The sequence below is a fragment of the Thermobia domestica genome, chromosome 2, assembly GCF_964235325.1.
Source record: "Thermobia domestica chromosome 2, izTheDome1.hap1.1, whole genome shotgun sequence".
NCBI classification, from domain to species: domain Eukaryota; kingdom Metazoa; phylum Arthropoda; class Insecta; order Zygentoma; family Lepismatidae; genus Thermobia; species Thermobia domestica.
Window position 1 is genome coordinate 157,358,805 of NC_137455.1, and position 19,505 is coordinate 157,378,309.

The 19,505-nt window shown below is 33.7% G+C and overlaps 1 protein-coding gene across 2 annotated transcripts in view; it reads left to right on the forward strand.

Moving 5' to 3' along the window:
* dpr21 (defective proboscis extension response 21) overlaps window positions 1–19,505 on the forward strand; it is a 113,599-nt gene that overhangs the window by 22,840 nt on the left and 71,254 nt on the right. The gene's annotated exons all lie outside the window — the stretch shown is intronic.

Sequence of the window (19,505 nt, forward strand, 5' to 3'; positions counted from 1 at the left end):
ATTCTCATTGTTAAATTCTAAAATCAATACTAGTCCATAGTCAAGACTAGTCCATAGAAAGACATTTATTAAAATTTATATTTCAAGGAGATCATGACATTTCTTTTTATTTCCCAACGAATGTTAATATTAAAAAGATACATATATTCAATGATATGAAATATTGTTATTGTAATATGTGAACAATAGCGTAATATGAATAGATTGTATAGAAAGTCATTTTTAAAAAAAACTTCAAATTCGAGATTATAATCTGCCTTTGTATTTGGTGTCGCGTGTTACACAGGGATGCACGAAAGTACTTTCGACAAAGAAATTGTCTGCAACATTGATTAATATCTTTGTAATAACTTGAATACGAGGAAGACGAATACGATTTCATCTTATAGTAATATATTTTACCTTAGTATGATTCGAATGAGATTTACATGGAAAAAACATGGACTTACTTTTCTTGTTATGCATTTAGTACAGTAATTATATTAACAAAGATTTAATCTTCCGGTTTTGGTTGTTGTCAACAATATCGTGCATGTGAATTTTTAAATATGCAGATTTGTATCTGTAGGACACGAGACTTAAAGACGCGGTCAAACAACCTTATTTTATCTTAAATATTTATTAAGTTATAGTAATTCAAAGTCTACCACAAGAAATGTCAATATGTATCCACTGCTTAAAAGGGATTATGTAATTCATATTCATTTTACTATACTTCATGAACTAAGCGAAGCTATACTGAGAAAAGATAGGGTGAGAGATTTACCTTTTAAAATAATAATAATGCCTAATAAACTTGAAGATACACACAAACAATCCGCCCTGATTTTATCGGAACAATCCCAATTTGGAAGAAAATGTCCAGGGTCCCGACGGTGCTCTATTGGGATTTAAAATCTTCCGCCTTTTATGTATATTGATGAAGTTTATTATTAATATTATTGTTATTGATATTTAGTTTCCACATTCTTATATAGGGTCTTCAAAATATGAGGAAATCCCTATTAGCGGCAGGGAGAGAAGTAGATAGGTAACATATAGACCTATATATAAGCTACATACTATTTAAATTGGCTACATATTATATTATATAGGCCCTACATGATATAAATTGTCTCACTTTTCTATTATCAATTACATAAATATGATTTGCATTTCACAAGAAATACTTATATTTTCTTTTCACGAAAAATGGATCACTGGTACATTTCTCTCCTCATTAGCTATATGAAATATCGCTACATTTTGCTTTAAAACGGTTTAAAATCTACACACTATGCCACATAACACAGCGTAAGTTTGAAAATTTCTGGTAGTTTCAGACTTTCAATATCTCCCCTCTCGACATAACTTTGTAATTTAGTGAAAATTAAACAAGATACGTATTTTATGTTAAGTATTTTCATATTATATTATCACCATTAATTAGTGGTTTGTTTGTAATCCAGCTCTACACAATACCATTTTGCTCTTGATATGAAAATGATTTTCAGATTCAGCAAGCAGGTAAATTTTATTTTCTAACATTCTTTTCGCTTTTAATCGCACATTTAGCTTTCTATAATAGTCAAAATTCCCAATCTAGACTATTTTTGCCATATTTTCTCATTGATTTCCCAATAAACTGTTTTTTTCATCCTTCCTTATACACAAAAACTCCCATCTCTTTTTTACTGTCCATATTTCTGCAGTGTACAGTACAAAATTTAAAGTTGAACTATTTATTGACATTCCTTACTTTCTGTTCATTGTTCCCTATTCTGCTTTGAGAAGTGTAGAGTTTCATATATGAGTCATACAGCAGTATTCTCGATTAGACCAGTGTTACGCAATTTATTTTAGTAGGGAGAAATAACAAATATAATTTAATCAAATAAACAATGGTTCAGTTTACAGAATTCTTGTATTACTAACCTCTAGTAATGATTGAAGTCTTTAATAATGTGGTACTGGGATGCAGTGAATCTCTGAACCGAAGTTAAATGATTATCTATCAGTGTTTCTAATACAAATCCTTCTTTATAACCCTATTATTTTTCTTTTATTTGTCAGAATGAGGTCGTGGGCTGGATTGAACATTTCAGAAGGCCGCCTATGATCCTCGCGCCGTTCTGGTTGTCATTTTAAATTCAGTTCATATTATCATAGTAAGACTCCAATATGTGTATCTTACGTATAAGTTAAATTGCTTCAACTGCAATCTCTGTCATGTGACAGCACTACAGTACCTAAAAATATTTAAAAGCTTACATGTGATCACTATAAGAAGTGATAATTTAGCATATTTCCAGCTCATTTAATCTATGATATTTAAATTATCGCCAGTTGGTGTAAAACCTTAAAACTTAGGTCTTGTAGTTTAGCTTATTTCACTATTAATAGCACTGTTTTGCGTCAAGTTTTTTGGTAAAGTAGTTCATCTGATTGAAATCATAGAAGCACAGGAAAAGACGTATTGAGTACGTTACAGGAGAATAAACTGAGACTATTTGTTCACTAATGCTCTACGTTCGGAGTTTCTTTTGTGAATGCTAATCTCACAACTTACCAAACTCCTTGGAGAAAACTTATCTTCTCATGTGTCTTGTCACTTTGTGAGTCGGCTATTGGAAAAAGAGAGCAGACATTTCTTTTCAAAACATAGCGTCTTTACTTACCTGTCAGGTCCTGAGTCAGCCTATACGTATTTCAAAGCAAACATTCAACACTACTAGGATGGGCACTTTTTTAAAGCAGTTAAACACAAGTACAAAACGTACATAGGAAAATGGTCCATAATATGTTTCATGTAGATATTGTCTTTCAAGAGGAAGAAACATGAACACTACGGAAAACGACGCAAAGAAACTGAAGGTTGTGGAAATATGTAGACAAAAATGGAGAAGGAGAAAGAGGAAACGTTACGAATAATAGGTGAATATGAACAATAGTAAGTGCAATTACAAAGAAGAAGGAAATTAGTTGCAACATTGACTAACAAGTAATACTTCCCAAGTATAACACTCCGATTTTGATCAAATTTGGCAGGTACATACTATACATGAAATAAACGAATACGTGTTTTATTTTTATTTTCTGCAGAAAAGCGGTTTTAGAGGGCAAAAGCCCCCCAATTAAAATTTTCAAATTTGACGCCCAAAAGACAAGAAGAAGTGGACTGAATTGAACGAAATTGTGCACAGATATTGTAGACGTAAAATGAAGGACTACATGTTTGGTATTTTCCTGGAGAAAACGGTTGCGTGGGGCATGGACCTCTCCAAACTTTTGATCACAAAATATCAAAAGTGCTAATAACAGTATTTCAGATAAGCCTAAAGGACATTAAGAGTTCCAACAAAACTTTATTTAGGGACAATATGCAAAAAATAAACGTCAGGGGTATTTTAGTTCTGCGGAAAAACGGTTTTAGAGGGCAAAAGCCCCCTCGCAAAATTTTGAAAGTTGACGCCCGAAATACAAAAAGAGATATACCGAAGTGAACGAAATTGTGCACAGATATTGTAGACGCAAAATGAGGGAATACGTTTTTCGTATTTTCCTGGAAAAAAAGAAAAAAGAAAAGAAAAGAAAGAAAGAAAAGCTTGGGTGGACCGAAGCGTTGGGTGGCGGAAACAGTGGATCGAAGCAAATGAAATTGTGTGTAGGTATTGCATATGTTAAAAAAAAATGCCTTTCGTGTTCAACAAGTGTCCAGATCCGATTTCTTCAATTTTGGCACATCAACAGTAAGCACAAACAGTATAGCGTATTTTATAGTATTTCGGGAGGCGCTTTAACCTTTACAGTGTTTTTTCCGCACAAACAAAACACGTGTCGATTTATTTCCTGTTTACTGTTAGTGTTCCAAATTTGAAGAAAATCGGATGGGGACACTTGCGAAACACGAGATACCTTATTTTACGTATACGGTATCTACACACACAATTTGATTTGCTTCGGTCCACTCCTTCCTGCGCTACTACGGTAATATTTACTTTTCTTCGGAGGGGGCTTTGGCCCAACATTGTATTTCCGCACAAACTAAAGACGCGTATTCATTTATTTTTTTTTCTGAATTTCCCTATATAAAGTTTCGTTGCAATTCTTCATATCGTTTAGGAACTTATGACGTATACTTATTTGCACTCCTGATATTTCGTAATCAACGGTTTAGAACGTCTTTGTCCCACCCAACCGTGTTTTTATAGGAAAATACGAAACACGTATTCCCTTATTTAACGCCTACAATATCTGTGCACAGTTTCATTCACTTCGGCCCACTTATTCTTGCGTTTGAGCCGTCAACTTTCAAAATTTTGGGTGGAACCGCTCTTGCCCCTAAAGCCGTTCTTCCGCAGAAAATAAAAAACACATAATGGTTAATTTATTTATATGTTTTGGATATTATTACAACAGAAAGGTTCACTGCAATTCTTCATGTCCTTTAGGCACTTCTGACATACTGTTATTAGCACTTTTGATATTTCAAGATCAAAGGTTTGCAGGGTTCCATGCTTCATCCAGCCGTTTTTTTTTTTTTTTTTTTTAAGGAAAATACCAAACAGGTATTCCCTTATTTTACGCCTACAACATCTGTGCATTTTCGATCACTTTGATCCACTTGTTTTTGCCTTTTGGGCGTCAAATTTCAAAATTTTGGGTAGGGGCTTTTGTCCCTTAAAACCGTTTTTTCCGCACAAAATAAAAAAAACACGTATTCGTTTATTTTATTTGTAGTATCTACCTCCAAAATTTTATCAAAATCGAAGTGTTACACTTGGGAAGTGTTACTTGTAAGAAGAAATTATGTAACAACAAATATGCTAAGAGATACGATGTCAGGAAAAGAGGAAAAAGTCGAAAGAATGTATAATTGACGAACAGTAATAAAACAAAAAAAATCACTACCTTAAGATAAATACAGCTCCGTTTGGGGCAAGTGACCTACTAGTAGTGGCAGAGTACCTATGATAATGATGATATTATCTGCATGAGACATGAGAGATAGCAAAGAAATTAGTTCAAGACCTTGCTGAAAAGAAGCTTCTTAGTGTGCGTCAGGTACTTTTCTAGTGATGGCACAGTACCTACAAAGAAGATGATATTATCAAAAACAAAATAGAACGCTAGGAAAGAGATTAGCTAAGGACGGTAATAAATGGAATAGCTTCTTAGTTTGCGGCAGGTGACTTACCAAACTATGGCAGAAGACTGATGGTGGAATAATCAAAATGAAAAATGTGGGTGAAGAAAGAGGTTAGCTAAGGACAGTGGTACTAAGAAGATTCTTAGTTTTCCAAAAGTGTTCTATAAATATAGCAGAACACTTGTGACGATGATAGTACTGTATTATAACAACTGAAAAATTGTGTATGAGGGAAGAGAGAGCTGGGTTTGCTTAGGATGAATATTATTTATGAGTTCAATCTTGTGAAGTGCCCGGATAATATGGTAACATCCCTATTTTATGACCACTACTGATTATAGGATTTAAAAGTATTAGGTGTATAAGGTGGTCATCTTCTTTTAGTTGGTCTTTGCAAACAATTAACACCGACTTTTTGTTAGATTCTCTCTTGTAATCTGGAAAAGATGTACGTAATATGGGATGAATAACTCTTACATGTTGAAGTGGTGATCTTCGTAGAAGGATGCACTAACTGCAGCGATTTCTTTCTCCTCTTTTTAAACCTTTTCAAAGTTTTATCTGCAAACCAAATTGGAAAGAAGCCATTAAGAAGAGCTAGATGTAGATAGAAGAACAATATTAAGATATATCTCGCCGAGGTAGACATACAAAATAGAAATTGGAGCCAGTTCACTACAGAAGTCAACGGAAAGCTTTTGTCACTGCGGTATTGAACGTTCAGGTTCCATTGCTCATATAGTTCGTTCGTTATCCTTATTAATCTAGTAAACGTTTCATGCCTTTCTTTGTAGACTTTTAATATAAGTATATTTTCAATTATACAAACATGGCCTAAGAGAAGTAACTGCATTATCACTTCAAATGAACTGAAAAGAATAGCTATTATTGAAGAAGACATGGTAGTGAAGGTGCATCATCATTATAAATAATTGACAAAATAGGATATGTGAATTAGGAAAGACTAGTGTCGAAAAGGACAAAATATAATGGAACTTTAAAGAAATTAACAGATAGATGAAAGAAGTGAAATAATAAAATTGAAGGAAGATTAGAATTTTATTATTGTTTTAACTTTTGCTTTTATTTTGCTTTTATAGTTCTCTTTTGTTGAAACTAAATCAAACATAACCCAATTTGAGGTATGATTAAACAGAAAATAAATGTGTATGGTTATTTTCAATTCTGGATCGTATCTAAACTTATGAAAAGCAAGAGATCATTAATTCTCTAGGCATTACTTATGTCCTGATGAATGAATATACAGTGAGAATAGTCGAAGCCTATAAATATGGAAATTATGTAACTAGTATTACCAGAAGCTAATTATGACGAGTGTAATGTAAATACCTACGTAGATGTAGTGCTGTAAAGAGATGTAGTGTAAATTTATACCTGGTCGACTGTCATTGGCTGCATCAAGATACATTGTATCTAGCTATATGAGATGTTGAATCAAGAGATATGAGTTTATGTACCTTTTCTAAAATTATTACATGTTAAAGAATGTGTGAAAATTATTTTTGATTTTATAGGAAGTGTTTAGCGCTGTGTAGACCCACGTATTTTTTGAGTGGATGTTTACTCTTAAGTACTACTCCAATCTCAATGTTTGGGTTATTAAATAGGTTATGATGAAGGCTATTACTATGAGAGAATATTAATTTTGATAACACGCTTATAGCATCAACAGTCGTAATTTATTTTTTATGCTATAAATTAAAGTTAAACAGGTTTCAAGTACCAAATATATTTTAGAGATCTCTTTTATGGTTGACAATTTATTAAGTCCAAGCCACAACTTAAAACCATAATTTTATATTTCATATGCATCAACATATCACCACGTCGGTTAGTGTGGTCCCGGGCTCCATTCTCAGTGGTGGTGTAGTTGAACGAACAAAGTGGTTCTGATTCTACTATAATCAGTAGGTCCACGACTCCTTTAGCTTAGCAGGCATAACCGTGTGACATTAAACTAAATCAAACCAAACAAAAGAAGTATCACCAACATAATATTTCATGGTGGTAACATTGTCAAGATCTACTCCTGTCAAGTTTTGTCCTGATTAAATACATTTCTTCGATTTTGTGCGATATTTTATATATATATATATATATATATATATATATATATATATATATATATATATATATATATATATATATATATATATATATATATATATATATATATATATATATATAGTTTTTCAAAGCAACATCGACAACTTTTCGGAAGTGATTCCTAACACCAAGATAAGACAAAAAAGTATAGACCAACTTGGATGCAGAAATCCGTCATTTCGGAGTTATAGGCCGCCAAAAACATGAAAAAATTAACTTTAAAGGTTCAGGGACCTGCAGTAGTACAGCGTCAATACTTCACTTAGGACCTAATATGTGCGCTATTCAAAAGTACATGTTTCAGAATCCTGTGGTACGGACTCAAAGAATTTTTATAAAGGGAGTTTTTTCATGTTTTCGGCAGCCTATAATTCCGAAATGACAGATTTTTGCACTCAAGTTGGTTTATACTTTTTGTCTTATCTTGGTGTCACGAATCACTTCCAAAACGTTGTCGGTGTTGAATTGAAACACCTTATATATATTCCTTTACGATTTAGAAAAAATAAATAAAGAAACAAAATTTTAATATACTCTAGTTATATAGCCTGGGCAGTACAAAGGAACTCAGAAAAACAATTTAATTTCTGATGATAATTAGATTGCTTCTAGTGGACTTAATTAGTTTTTAGACAGTTTCTATAGACGACATGAGGACATAAAAAGACAGTTCTAACTAGACCATAATATTTGATCAAGGAAGATATTTTAGTATTCAGCTACTAATAGTTAGTGACTTTATACATACATACATACATATATATATATATATATATATATATATATATATATATAGATAGATAGATAGATAGATAGATAGATAGATAGATATAGATATAGATAGATAGATATAGATATAGATATAGATATAGATATAGATATATATTGCATATAGATCAGAATAAAAATGCTTTATAAACTGTCCGCATCTGTCGGCATCAAACATAATATGTCCCCAATGAAATACGATATATATATATATAGTTGCGGATAGAGTATTTTCCAAGGCAAAAAAAGGAGTAGAATGAGTTACGCAGAAAAGAGGAAAAGGGCGTAATGAGGCAGTGGTGAACAAGAAAGTATCAGAGTTTAATGCTTAGTGGTGCGTGCTTGCTTTAATGACGATTACAACGGAACAACTATGCGAACGAAAGTGAAGCTCTACCTCTGCCCCGTCTACCCTGGAAGCCGTTTCGGAACATTTATGGGTTTTCCGGGCTGAGTACTAACAACCATCGTCTGTCTGTTGTAGAATGAATGACATTGATACAGAAGATGTGGTCATCCCAAGCTTCAATTATGTGTAACGTGTGTCACATGCTCTATTCGCTTTACTAGTTCACTCAGTAACTCGTACGAGACGACTTCATTATCATAAGCTTGCCGAGTACGACCAAATTAAAGAAAAGTGAATGGAAACATATCATAATTACATAGATCGTTCATTCATGATTAATCTACTTATATCACAATCCTATACTATTACACACTTAATCTGCTTATATAAGTATTAGTAATGTAATGCTTATATCATATTTTCATTTGGATTTGATAAAAGATTTATAAAAAAGAAAAAAGTATACAGTTTTACGTTTTAGCGTTGTGGCCTTTAGGTTTAAGGAGGCAGTTGAATAACGAAATGAAATGAGAATATTGGAGGAAAAGGGAAACCGCAGAAAACACACAAATATGATGTTATTTATTAACCACAAACTTGAATATCCTGCCATCAAGTAAGAAACCACCGCTTCAGAGGAGGTGAGCAGTCTAACATTGAATTACCCTGTGCCCCCGATAAAGATTTAGAGCTTTTAGCAACCACAAATGATTTCTCCCGGAACAACAGATACGGTAGCTATACAACATGTCGACAAAATGGATAGAATTTTGAAAATGAAATGAAACAAGGTATGAGATGATTGGTAGTATATGGATGTGAGATGAAACGGGAAATACTCCAGAAAATCCATGGATACGATGTTGTCTACCACACACTCGCATTGTCTGGGATCGAACCAGAACCTTTCATGCCAGCGGTGATCGATCTATCACAGAACCAGCTGTGTTACCTGCTTAGTTTGTAGGAATTGTAGTAGTAAAAAAGTAAAATAATAACAATTCTATTCAAAAATTCTCATATCTGCTCTTTATCTTAGTAACTATAACTTTTTATGTTATTTTTTTATTTACGTTTATGCTAAAAAAATGTTCTGAATAAAATAAATATTTCAAATGTTTTTTCAAAGCTATACTGGAAACTTCTTCTTAAATTGTTATGTATTCGTAGGAAATGTTGAAATGGTATGTGAACGTTGTGCAGTGCACCAAAATTCCTCTTACCCACTTCGGAATAAATCGAAAATTTCCTTGCACAGAACTAAGCAAATGTTTGATATGACTTGGTTTGTTTGTTAAAATACAAATGCAAAGACTAGATCTGTAGACTAGGTACGCATTGTAACAATAATGACCAATATTTACTTTGAACCATGCAGAGAAACATCATATTAATTTTATTTGTTTTACCATTTTTATGTGTAGCGTGCAGAAGCACTGTGTTATCTGAATAGTAGCCATATTTGCTAAGCGAAATTAAGAAGATTGTTATTTCACCAAAACCAATGCCACTAATATATGTCTATTAGCTTTAATGTAATTTAAACCGTTTCATTGTTACTTATTGTTCTTCATTGTCTTTGCCTTGGAACTAACATAATTATTAAACTATATTTCTGTAACAAATTGTGAAAATAATTTTGAGCGATTACGTACAAAAGAAAGATAATTTAAATTTTATAATTCTAGATGAACTATAAAATTTATCTTATTCTCTGACTCTATACATAACCGATTCTATCATAATTACATGATATTAGATTCATTATCCGGGGCCGCGATGGCTCAGTGATAGAGCGTTCACCTCTGGTGCTTAGGGTCCCGGGTTGGATCCCAGCCCCCGCCAAGTGAACTTTGTGGTGGACATGCACCACGAGCGTGGGTTTTCTCGGGTTCTCCCGTTTCCTCCCACTTTCTTCATTCCACCATTTCATTCATTACTCATAATCACAGTCTCCTTTAGCCTAACCGGCATAACCGTGGGACGTAAAACTCAAAGATAGTTTCATTATGTTACTATAGTAAGAAGTAATAATATTCGAAATTAACTTTCTGTCGAGTGTATGTTTAGAGTTAACATCTCGGATATTCAGTATCGAGGATGTAGAAGACATGTGGACTGTATTTTATTAGGATTCCAAAACCACATTAACTAATATGGTGAGTGAATATTCCTTGTTCCTAACTCTCGTGATGCATACTAATATTGATCTCAGTTCCCCAGATTCCTTATCCTCACTTCCCTCATTTCCCCAATACTATTATTATTATTATTATTATTATTATTATTAATAATAATAATAATAATAATAATAATAATAATAATAATAATAATAATAATAATAATAATAATAATAATAATAAATTAAATATCTTTGAGTATTACATTATTATTATCGAAGTTTAAAGCATAGTACTACTAGGTGGCTGTCACTTTCACTATTTTTTGAGTATCTCTAACCCATGCTTCATATATTATATTTGCTTTGTATAACAGATAAATACTTCATTCTTCTTTCTCTATTTTCGAACGAAATTTATCAGTGAAAGGAAGCACAATTATAGGTATGATGTACAAAGCTGGAAAACCCAACAAGTACTTTATACAGGGTGGCTCAAATGTAGGTATACAGTTCCGTGCTAATCAGCGCATTGCATTTTATGTCATTTCTTATTGTTATCCATGAGATAAACTTATTTTCTTTATTATTTGTTCTTAATGTATTTTTGTCTTTTATTCTTATTTGTTCTTAATGACCTTAAACTTGCAACAGTCGAAGCAAGTACAACCATAAACTAGAATGTTATACTTCATCAATGCAAAGGTGTGTCCGTACTTTTGGACCACCCTAAAAATATGTGTCAATAAATAATAATTTAATTCGTTGTTAAAACATTACGGTTTATTCATATCTGCATTGAACTATTTTTTCTACTCTGATAAAAAAGAATTCAGGAGTTCAGCATACTTCATAAGCCCATTAGTATCTTTTGAATGCTCTAAGTACACTTTACATGCTTTTGGGTGAATATGAATGCTTTACTTAGTCCTCATTGATGTGTAAGTGTGGTTACTCATATGTAAATGTTTATTTGCTATGCATGTAAAATAAAATGAAAAAAAAAATGTGTCAGTTTGGAACCAGCGACATTTCCTCAACTATCTTCAGTTAATCCTAACTATAAACATCGAGTTTAGGAAGACATGGAAACGGTTACGCAAGGGATTAACAGGTGGGTACACCATCTGTAGGTAAAAAGAAAGTAGGTTTTGGGAAATGTTTGAGCAATTCTGCGGGAGGATTTGCATAAACTTTGCGACAACATTTATTACTCCTACTTAGATTCAAATTGTGCTAATTTGATAAAACAATATCTTTTCTCTCTCTCTCTTATGAAACAAGAGTTGACAATAATTAACCTCCTTTTGAGGCAAAATGTGCATAGAGTGACAAATAAACTTGCCTTTTACACAAACGTGCATAACCAAGAGCTTCACTTTAACTTCAGGTGGTGCTACTAAATAGAAACCATTCTGCACCACACATTCTACACAGTAGCCTTTGTGAGTACATATTTTCATCTATCTATCTATCTATCTATCTATCTATCTATCTATCTATCTATATATATATATATATATATATATATAGATAGATAGATAGATAGATAGATAGATAGATAGATAGATAGATAGATATACAAACATGTATGTACTAGGGATGGTACCGAGACCGAGACGGCCTTTTATTTACCGAGACCGAGACGGTGCTCTATAAATCGAGACGAGACCGAGACGAGACTTAGGTCAGTCTCGAAAGTCTCGGTCTCGTCTCGAATATTGATATAGACAACTATTAAGATTGACCTTTACTCAAAATTTCTTTCGTTGCTGTATTAGGTAATATGGGAACAGTTGACTAATGTTGAGTGGCGTATTTAGGGGATGGCTATCGGACTGAAGCCCCTCCTGAAATAGAATTGTGATCATTTTTTTCGAATTGCACGAACAACACAAATATTTCTTACTCGTTCTGAAGCCTCTCCCGAAACAAAATCCACTGCTGATGTGTATAGTCATCTCTGTCTCTCTCTCAATACACACACACACACACACACACACATATATATATATATATATATATATATATATATATATATATAGACCAGCGGATCCAGGATATGATCGAGGGAGGGGCTAACCATAGTTTGACATTTTATCCAGTGTGAAGAAAGAAGTAGGATTGAAGCCCATTTTATACAGTATATAGCTGAGCGTCAAGGGGAGGTATAACCCCTTTAACACTCCCCTTGGATCCTCGCCGTATATCATATCTAATATAAGTAAAAGAAAGAGTTTGTTTGTCTGTGTGTCTGCGTGCCTGTCTTTCTGATTGCCTGTGTGCGGCCTGGGGACCAGACGAGAGTCCAAGAGTTAGGAAATTTGGGTGACAAGTATCATGTCCCAGGCCTCAGACCAAGAAGAAGCGTTTCTTTTCTTTTTTCTTTTTTTTTCTTTTCTTTTTTTTCTTTTCTTTTTTTTTTTTTTTTTTTTGAATCAAGAGGGGCGTTTACCGGGACATGTAAAAGTAGTAGAAAATTACCGATATTAGTGTCGAATACATAGTTATCGCAGTCGCTGAGATCAATGATGATACTTCCATTAGCGATGACTTTCAAAGTCAGCTAGCTACCAGTGCATGCGGGTCGTGGTTCACTTGCGGGGGAGGGGAGTACCGAGACGTAAAAATAATAGAAAATGACCGATATTAGTGTCAAATAGTTTTCGCGTTTTCTGAGATCAATGATGAAACTCCGATCGCATTAACCTCCAAATTCACCCCCATTCAGCTGCGGGCCGGAATTCACAGGAGGGATACCGAGACATGTAAAAGTAATCCAAAATGGCCGATATTAGTATCAAATGTATAGTTTTTGCGGTCGCTGAGATCAATGGTGTCACTTCCATTAGCGATGACTTTGAAATTCAGTTACCAGTGCATGCGGGCTGGGGTTCACCTGCTGGGGATGGGGTACCGATTCATGTAAAAATAATGCAAAATGACCGATATTAGTGTCAAATACATAGTTTTCGCGGTTGCTGAGATAGTGATACTCCCATAGGCCTTGACTTCCAAATACTGGTCCCATGCGAAAAATGGGTATTTCATCAAGTTATATATAATAGTCATATATATTAAAAATGCTGAATTTTTTTAACATGCTGTGTGAAATGTGGAAGGGGAAATTCTTCTAGATACTCTGCAATACCACTAGATAAACAAGTAATATTGCCAACGCAACATAAAGTTTTAAATTCTCAAATTGCACTACGTTTGATACTACATATTTCTGTTCAGTTAATTTAGTTTAGTGCGTGGGTTTTCTCGGGGTTCTCCCGTTTCCTCCCACTTTCTTCATTCCACCATTTCATTCATCTCTCATCATCACAGTCTCCTTTAGCCTAACCGGCATAACCGTGGGACGTAAAACTAAAAAAAATCATTTAATTTTTTAATTGAGTTTAACGCCTCTTTCAGCAGCGAGGTTATATGAGACTGAACCTACTGATTAACTTTGAATCCAAACCACATGAGCTCCCGCCGGGAATCTAAACTATATAGGCTAACTGCTTAGCCACGAAAGAGCTCTACATATTTCTAATTTAGATATTAAATAAAACCATAATACCACATACATTATTCAGTGTAACAAAGGACAATACATATCACTAACATCAACATTTTGGAGATCTCTAATAACTCAAATGGCAGGAACATTATAACATTAGTGTTCAGTAGTTTTAATTACAAGTCTCAGTTACATTATTTTAAGCAGTGTTGCGAACTTAAATAAATTGCTAAATATTATTATAAATATAGTGCAAATAACGTAGCTAAAGTGCAAAATGTTTTAAAATTACTCGTAATTTGTTTTATGGTGCAAGAATGTTTTTAAAACACGATGTTTTTCATAGTCTTTGGGCTACTTATAATGTTAATGTCAAAGTTTTCGTTCCAGCAATACATGTAAAAGCAAATTGTATTTGAAATTAAATGCAATTGATTACTTTTCAGTAGCACTAGTTGTTCTCCCTAAGCCTTAAGCCTGGTGTGTTTTTTTAGATTAAAACACTGCTTTATTAAAATTTTAATTACACCCTAACCGCATTTCATTTGTTATAGTTTGACCACCGACTACCTCAAACTCGATCCATACCATTGGGCTATATGAAATTATTCAAAGACTTACAGTTAGTAATACACATTGTGTTGATTTTTGGTTTGTTTTGTTTTAGTTTAACGTCTCACGATTATGCTAAGGCGGCTAAAGGAGACGTGGAGTTACTAATCATAGTGGAATCCGACAAACTTCGGTCGTTGAACATTACCGCCACCGGGAATCGAACTCGGGACCATGCGAACCAAACTCAAGCGTACTAGCCATTACAGCAAATGGGGGTTCTTACATTGTGTTGATTTAAATAATTGAGTCAGTGTTGCCAGATCCGAAGATCAAAAAGGATCGTGTCTGTGCTCCAAAAGTAGAGGATATGAAATATTTGTAGCCCAAATATATAGAAATGAATTATTTGGCAACTAATGACTGGTACTAATGAAATAATGTTTAAAATAGACCGAAAAATGTAATGGACATATTGCAAGACGAAATTATGATCGATAGACGAAAAAATTTAGATTGGATACCACGTAACAAAATCAGGAACCACTGGGGAGTAACCTGGAAAAGAATTACCCAAGATAGATAGTTGTAGAGAATACTTGGGGAGACTTCATCCAGCAGTGGATTGATAATGCTTGATTATGATGATAGTGATGATTTTATATCGAGATCTCAGAGGTAAACTAAACCAAGTCATAATTTCGTAATTTTACAGGAGAAGCGAAAAACCGGTTCCTTAACTAAGATCTATAATACTGTTTTTCAAACTATACTAAGTAGTTACAAAGTAGTAAGATGGCTTTAGACTTACATTATTACACCACTAGAAAGAACATAGTGTGTAAATTTACTAGATAAGTTAGGGTAAAATTGGATCCAAAATTTAACGAAAGTCATACAGCGAAAAAAAAATATTTTTGACTATTTAATACTTCATGTTGCTGCAAAACTACGAAAATGAATACAAAAGAAAACTAGAATATTAAGAATCACTTGTTTTGGCAAGAGAGAGAAAATAGATACAGCTAGCTCGAATTACCTATATACTTATATAATATGTATGTTCATGTTTCGCAGGTAATTTTCAATCAATATAAAATTTCAACGTAATGAATGCACGATTGGTTTTCTCGAATAAAGATCACATGCACCGCTAAGAGCTCAGGAATAAGCTTATTCTATGTTACGGCAGTGGATATACGTATGCGTATGTAATGCATTACAACTTTAGGAACTTGTATAAGAAACAGAATGTACTTAAATTTAGACGCGAACTATGCGAAACATCTGACTTTAAATCTAACTTGTTTCGTGATGCAACCCGGGGCCACACATAGCAAAGATGAGTGTCGTAGCTCCCACCACAAAGTTAAGGAATTTCGTGTTATAAGGTGTCAATTAAACACGTAGATGTGAAACGGTAATAAAGCATTTGATCAATTTTAAACAAAATATATTGTAGTAATAATTTACCCTACTTGTTCAGATAATGAACGTTATATTATGTTTTTAAAATGACAGTCAAAACAGAATGTATTGGATAATAAATGAGAAAATGTAAAATTTCAATTTCGGTACGATTAAGTGCATTCATGCTGCTATGTGTTGCGTTATCCGTTAGAATGTATTGATCAATTCTTATTCTAAGGAAGGAAATAAACTACTGAAGTTAATTTAATAGAGTTTAATTGTATAGGCAGTACTGAGGCCATATAAGAAAGTCTTTTGCTGAAAGTGAAATATGGGTTACTATTAGAATTTTATCCCAAATATGATATACCCACTGATGATTGAAACTAGAACACACGCATGGAAGGCATCAGCACTAGCAAATTAGATACAAGAAGTACAACATACTATAATTCTAAGTCAAGAATAAGGCCAAAAATAAGAAGCAGAAACGACAAACTTTACAATAATAATACTTTTACAATTTTAATTTCACCTATTTATTTCGAGACTTTCGAGACGAGACCGAGACGAGACCGAGATTTGGCTCTCGAGACCGAGACCGAGATCGAGACAAGCATTTGTTGACCGAGACGAGACCGAGACGGCGATTTTTGACTCGAGACGAGACCGAGACCGAGACAGCTATTTTAAAACCGAGACGAGACCGAGACTGTACAAAGTCTCGTCTCGTCTCGTCTCGATACCATCCCTAGTATGTATATCACGACGTCTGAAACAAAGAAAGAAATTACAAAGACAGCGGGAACAGAGTCCCTTACTGGATTACATTGCCATTCCCAGCTGGAAATTTTGTAACAAAATAAACTCAGACAACCAATTTATTGACAAGTTTTGAGATTTTCTTGAACACGGCTCAACGGCTGATAGTACAGAGTTCCATTGATGCTCTGACCAGCTGGTAGCAGTTCCTGATGCACGATACCACGAGCAGTCCACCAAACACATAGGACTTTCTTCTGATGCAGTGTTGGTTTCATATGTTTTGGAACAGGTTCATCGGATGCTAACCAATGTTGACGGCGCCGTGGAGCTTCTTACAAGACCACTTTTCATCACATGTCAACATCCTGTCCAGAAATGGCTCCTTCCCATGACGAGATAGCAAAGAAACAAAGGTGTCTGCTCGTATTGCCTTCTAGACCGGAGTCAAATCATGTGGGAAACATGGTCCAAACTTGTTGTTGTTCCCAAGTTTATGGAGGTGCTGCCGAATGGTTTTTCCACTCACACTAAATTGTAGCCCCAATTCTTCACATGTCTGGCCACCGTTCGCCTCAATTGCTACCTGGAGATCTTCACTTTGTACATGTTTTGGTCTTCCGACACTTGTGTGTCTTTGAGTGTTTCGCCAACGTAATTAAATATATTAAACCACCGGGACCACTGTACTGTCTACGTAGTCTCGACACCCTGGCATATCGTCTGCCTCGCTACAGCGGTGTTTGACCAAAGTCTGAACACGTACAGCATACACGCCCTTATGACTCTCTGTGGGGGTTCTATGTTCACTCTGTTCCTTACCCAAGTTCACGGTGTAACTGAACTGCCACAAGCAGGTAGTATGTTGGATATATCCACACCAACAACAGGCCTTAGTCTTTTCTCCATTCGCATTCAACTCACGGTGTGAGCGCCAATTAAACACATATCTCCACAGACTGAAATTTCTTGTTTACCTTTATATATGGGCAATTACAGAGTACGCTGTCTCAAAAGCTTTGACCAATACTGTAGACACTCACAGAAACCCTAAAGACAACACTTTAAAAACAATCTATTTTAAACAAACAAGGTGAACTCCACCACTACGGGATGTCCATAAAGTTTAGTGATAATTTGAGTCTCCATAAAAATGAGAACGTTAAAAAGAACGCAACAAACCTATATTGTTTTACTTTGAGAATGGGAGTTATTTACGAGTGCAAGAAATTCCATTGCCTTCCCCTTGAGTTTGATATATATTTGGTGTTTTTGTAACACCTTATATATATATATATATATATATATATATATATATATATATATATATATATATATATATATATATATATATATATATATATATATATATATATATAATGTACGTGTGTGTGTGCGTCTCGAAAAATCCTGGTGGCAGGTCACCATGGCGCCTAGATAATTTGAAGTCAAATTATGTAGACCTACAATGTATATCAAATTGTATTTGTATCAGCAGAACTCGGCGTTTGGGTATATCATAAGCAACAAGGGTCAGTGTGCATGCAATGCATTATTTAGAACAAGCACCCGAGGCATGGTATTGTAATCTAGCTATATTGGAAGCGAAATAGTTAGGTGGGAAACGCACTATATTGTGTAGGTTGATCTTGAGTCATGATTTGTGCACCCGTCATCAGTAGAATCGTAAATCCCCGACAACTTAATAGGTACGAAATAGCTATTCAGACACCAAAGAGTGTTAAAAGTTAGCTGCTTTTAGTACAATGATACAGTTAATAAAAAAGAAGCAGAATCCTCTATATTTTTGTGTGTAGATCAGTTTCTGAATCAGAGCACAGGACGAGTAGGCAGGAAGCCAATTTTTGTGTCTTGTATTCCGTCTTCTTCTTTTGTTTTCTTTTCTCTCTCTCTCTCTCTCTCTCTGTCTCTCTCTTGTTCATTCCTTAGGAAACGAGGGTTGAAAAGGAGAGAGGAAAAAGGAAATTGCATAAGAAAAAAGTAAAACAAATCTACAAAGAGGCTCATACAACACTAAGATAGGAATGAAAAAAAAAATATAGACTTGAGCGAAAAGTTTTCCACCAGCATTTCAAAACTTTTACTTACTACTTTCATACAGAAAGTTATATTTATTTTTTTCTTCTCTTCTTTCTGGTTTCTTGCTTTTTGGAACGGAGAACGAAAAACATTTTATAAAAAAAAAATGTTTTAAAAAAGAAGTTGTATTATATGAAACCAAAAGAAAGAAAAAAGGAACAAAATAGAAATATCTGATGGAAAAATTTTTAAATATAAAGATGGAAGATGTTTTGTGTGCATGTATTTTTTCTCTCAATTTTTTTCTATTCTCAGTTCCTTCATTAATTTTAAATTAATATCACACTAGATGAAACCAGGCAGAGAATTCGAAATACACGCAAATGCTCAAGAACTATATATATATATATATATATATATATATATATATATATATATATATACTGTGTGTATGTGTGTGTGTGTAAGTATGAATGTTGAAAGGCATTTCTTCCATCATAATGTTCTAGAGTATAGTAAAAAGAAATGGAATATATTTTACAGTAAATATATTTTTGAAAATTAAAATTAAGTTTATTTCTATTATTATTATTATTATTATTATTATTATTATTATTATTATTATTATTATTATTATTGTTATTATCATTATTATTATTATTATTATTATACAGAAAGAGGTAATTTTCATTGAATACGGAACGCCAAAGTTAACTAACTGATTCTTTGAACTTAAGAA